Source organism: Triticum urartu, chromosome 4A (genome assembly GCF_056163025.1).
Source record: "Triticum urartu cultivar PI428250 chromosome 4A, HENAU_Tu73, whole genome shotgun sequence".
In the NCBI taxonomy this organism is placed as follows: Eukaryota; Viridiplantae; Streptophyta; class Magnoliopsida; order Poales; family Poaceae; genus Triticum; species Triticum urartu.
Genome location: NC_141876.1, coordinates 507,825,794 through 507,830,629, shown reverse-complemented (window position 1 = coordinate 507,830,629; position 4,836 = coordinate 507,825,794).

Here is a 4,836-nt window from a genome sequence, read left to right as displayed (position 1 = left end):
CAGATTAAGCACCGACAATGAAGACAAGGGGTTGCATAGCGATGACGACGAGGAGCCCCGGCCGCCGAACAATAATGGACATAAGGGTTTCCCCCCACAAGTGCGGACGGTGAACATGATATACGCCACCCACGTCCCCAAAAGGGAGCGGAAGCGCGCGTTAAGGGACGTATACGCGGTAGAGCCAGTCGCCCCAAAGTTCAACCCATGGTCCTCCTGCCCGATCACCTTTGATCGAAGAGACCATCCCACTAGCATCCATCATGGCGGATTCGCCGTATTGGTTCTCGACCCAATTATTGACGGATTTCATCTCACTAGAGTCCTTATGGACGGCGGCAGTAGCCTGAACCTGCTTTACCAGGATACAGTGCGGAAAATGGGCATAGATCCCTCGAGGATTAAGCCCACCAAAACGACCTTTAAAGGCGTAATACCAGGTGTAGAGGCCAGCTGTACAGGCTCAGTCACACTTGAAGTGGTCTTCGGATCTCCAGATAATTTCCGAAGCGAGGAGTTAATCTTCGACATAGTCCCGTTCCGCAGTGGCTACCATGCACTGCTCGGGCGAACCGCATTCGCCAAGTTCAATGTGGTCCCGCACTACACATATCTTAAGCTCAAGATGCCAGGCCCTCGAGGAGTAATTACGGTAAATGGAAACACCGAACGCTCTCTCCGAACGGAGGAGCACACGGCGACCCTTGCAGCAGAAGTACAAAGCAACCTCTCCAGGCAGTTCTCCAGTCCGGCCATTAAACGTGCGGACACAGTCAACCGTGCCCGGAGGAACCTACAACAAGACCGCCTGGCACGTTCCGAGCAGGCGTAGCAATGCAGCCCCAACCCCAACCCCCGCAAAAAGGCAACGCCAGTACTTCGCGTACATAACTACGCTCTAGAAATACCATGGGCACAGGGGGAGGGGCACCATCATGGCACGCCCAAAACACGGCTTAAACCGCACCAGGGGCTGCCGATTTTTTATATACTCTTTGGCAGGCTTGTTCGGCAGTTCAATTGCCACACAAACGATGCAAGGACCAGGGAAGCAGACAAGCCATGCCGCATTACGGAAATCCCAGGTGGTCTCTATCACGAGCAGTATACCTGTTTCGCATACTATTCCGCAGCTTGCCCCTGGAGCAGACATGTTAAATAGTCCAACCTTTTCGTTTATCGCATTACTTGTATCGTTCTGCTTTGCTCGCAGTTATTTTAATGAACAATGCATAGCTTTTGTCTATTTTTTGCATTACCTTTTTTTTATATATATGTTCCTTAATGACATGTTGCACCCATACACTTTGGTATGGCCAAAATACGCCAGGGGCTTCAGTACCCCTCAATATGGTGTGAGAAGTCCGAACACTTTAACAAGTGCGGCACCCCGAACTTATAGCATTATATGCATCGGCTCCGAATCATGTCTTGGGTCAATAGTTGGGTTTGCCCGGCTCCTATGTTTTGGTGCCTTACGTTCCGCTATATCGGCTAAGGTAGCACTAGGAGAACCACTGCGATTGTGCCCCGGTTGAGCTGGGTCGAGCACCTCAGTGGAGAAAGCTAAAACTGACCGTCATGATGAGGCGAGAGCTGGTCGCTGTTCGAGAGGTCTTTTCGAGTCCTTAAAGACTTATGCCGCTTAGGGCGAGGAGTCGGCTCTGTCCGGCCAAGGCGTGGATAGCGCCCTGAACTCGGTCTTCCGAATACTAGGGGCTTCGCCGAAATTTAAAATTATAGAATTCTATGGCTAAGTGAGAGTGTTCACGCATTATAGTCCGATTGCCTCGTTCGTTGGGCTGAGCGCCTCCCTCGAAGGACCCAAATATGGGAAAAAGAGCGCCCAGGTTTATCCCCGAGCACCCCAGCACTAGCGGCAAGGGGGCAGAAGCCGACGACTCGCCATCTCTCAGTATTGATAAACAGCCGCACAGAAGGTAATATTTTAAATTCAAGCAGCATTGCTTAGCGCATATGAACAAGTTTTCAGCGCACAGGATAACACGAGCGGGTTTTACTCAAAAAAATACATCCTTGGTACATTCATCCGCAACAAGGCGGGCACCCTTCAGAACATCCTTATAATAATTCTCGGGCTTGCGATGCTCTTTCCCCGGCGGTGGCCTGTCCTTCACAAGCTTCTCCGCATCCAGCTTGCCCCAGTGCACCTTAGCACGGGCAAGGGCCCTACGGGCACCCTCAATGCAGACGGAGCGCTTGATGTCTTCAAGCCTCGGACAGGCCTCCACCAGCCGCCGCACCAGCCTGAATTAGCTCCCAGGCAGAGCCTCTCCAGGCCATAGCCGAACTAGGAGGCCCTTCATGGCCTGTTCGGCCGCCTTGTGGAGCTCGACCAGTTGCTTCAGCTGGTCGCTCAGGGGCACAGGGTGTCCGGCCTCAGCGTACTGAGACCAGAACACCTTCTCCGTCGAGCTGCCCTCCTCGGCTCGATAGAATGCAGCGGCATCGGATACACTCCGGGGAAGATCTGCAAATGCCCCTGGAGAGCTCCGGATTCGGGTAAGTATCAAGTAACTCACGTTTATATGTTTACTTTGCATAAAAAATGCCTTACCCACAGCTATCTTCTTCACCTCATCCAACTCCTGGAGGGTCTTCTGGGACTCGGTCTTGGCAGACTTGGCATTTTCTATAGCTGTCGCGAGCTCGGACACTCGCGTCTTCGAGTCAAGCTCCAAACTCTCATGTTTCTTCATGAGAACCTGGAGCTCTTGCCGCACCTTGCAAACCTTAGCCTCTTACCTCTCCCGCTCGGCGCGCTCCGCGGCCGCACTCTTCTCGGCCTCAAGCAGCGCTTGCTTAAGGGTCGCCACCTCAGACGTGGCCCCTACAATAGCCATGTCAATCCTGTCATTTTTTGCAATTGCGCCTTTTTATATACATATTCAAACAGGGTATTTCTTACCTTCCTTCTCCTCGAGCTACTTCTTGGCACGCCCGAGCTCTTGCTCGGACTTCTCGAGGCTCTACTTCAGCATGTCCACTTCCGCAGTCAGTGCGGCGGACGCTAGCAGAGAAGCCTGCATACGCATATTGACTCCTTTTGTTAGACTCCTGCGAATTCTTTGATCCTCTATTCGGCTTTTCTTCCCGAACGCCCAACAGAGCATCAGGGGCTACTGTCTATGCGGTAATATTATTTAAACATTCTTTACTTACCTCAAAGCCTGTTAAAAGGCTTGTACAAGCTTCAGTCAGTCCGCTTTTGGCGGACTGAACCTTCTGGATCACCGCACTCATAATAGTGCGGTGCCCCTCGTCGATGGAGGCACCTTGGAGCGCCTCCAACATATTGTCCGGCGCCTCCGGTTGGACGGAGGTCACCGGCACGGTAGGCTTGCTCCTCTTGGAAGGAGGTCGCCCACCGGACTCTGGAACCTTTGAAGATTCCGGAGCTGTGTCCGGCCTTAAGCCGGACTTGGAGCCCTGGGGGGTTTCCTCCCCTTTACTCCTGGAGTCCGGGAGGTCGCCTTGCGGCGCCTCCAGGACCACCTCCTCCCGGCTTGGAACCTGTTGGGACAACACTTTGGTGTCGTCCGTAGGATGGGGGGATGAAGCCGTCGGAAGTGAGTTCACATTCGACGGGTCCAGTGAGCCGCTCGATGATTCGTCGAGCCGGTCTTTGGGTGGGCTGCATAAACATGTTCGACATAAGGGAAAGCGGTGCAAAAAACGAATACTATGAGTCACTCTAGTATCCGGATACTTACGATTTCGCCAGGGGCTTGGCCCTGGGCTGCCACTCCTCTTCGTCGTCGTCGGCGTCGGTGGAGCAGTCCGGAGGAAGTGTTATTCCCCTTCTTGGACCCTCCGGCCTCCTCAGAGAGGACGACCTTCCTTTTCTTCTCTCCTCCCGCTGGAGGGGGAGAGATCACTTCTTCTTCCTCCTCGTTCTCACGAGAGGAAGGCGCTTCGGGACCGTCGGATGACGAATCCGACACCTCCTGGCGCCGGGCACTCCTTCGAGTCCCCGCGGCCTTCTTGGCCTTCTTCTCCGGCACCACGTAGGGTGCCGGAACCAGCAGCTTCGCCAAATGGGCGTCCGCTGGGCCTTCGGGCGTAGGAGCCGGACAGTTGATCTGTCCGGACGTCACCTCCCAATCCTATCAAATATAAGGGAACTCAGATCCCGCATAGAGTCAAACTATGAAAAACTGATACCCTGTAAAAGGACAAAAATAGCTTACCGCATGAGCATGATGCTGAGTACTGAATCCGCGATCCTCGGCAGCGGATGCGGGAGCCTCGGCGCCCTTGAAAAGCATCCTCCAGGCATCTTCGTACGTCGTGTCGAAGAGCCTGTTAAGAGTTTGATGCTACGCTGGGTCGAACTCCCAAAGGTTGAAGGCCCACCATTGACACGAGAGGATTAGGCGGACGAGCATAACCTGGACTACGTTGACAAGCTTGAGCTTCTTGTCCACCAGGGTTTGGATGCATGTTTGGAGTCCGGTCAGCTCTCCTTTTTTACCCCAAGATAGGCCTGTCTCCTTCCAGGAGGTGAGCCGCGTGGGGGGGGGGGCGGATCGGAACTCAGGGGATGCGACCCATTCGGCGTCGCGCGGCTCGGTGATGAAAAACCACCCTGATTGCCACCCCTTCAGGGTCTCCACAAAGGAGCCCTCGAGCCACAGGACGTTGGCCATCTTGCCAACCATGGCGCCGCCGCACTCCGCCTGGCTGCCGCGCACCACCTTCGGCTTGATGTTGAAGGTCTTTAGCCATAAGCCGAAATGGGGGCGGATGCGGAGGAAAGCCTCGCACACGATGATAAACGCCAAGATGTTGAGGACGAAGTTCGGGGCCAGATCG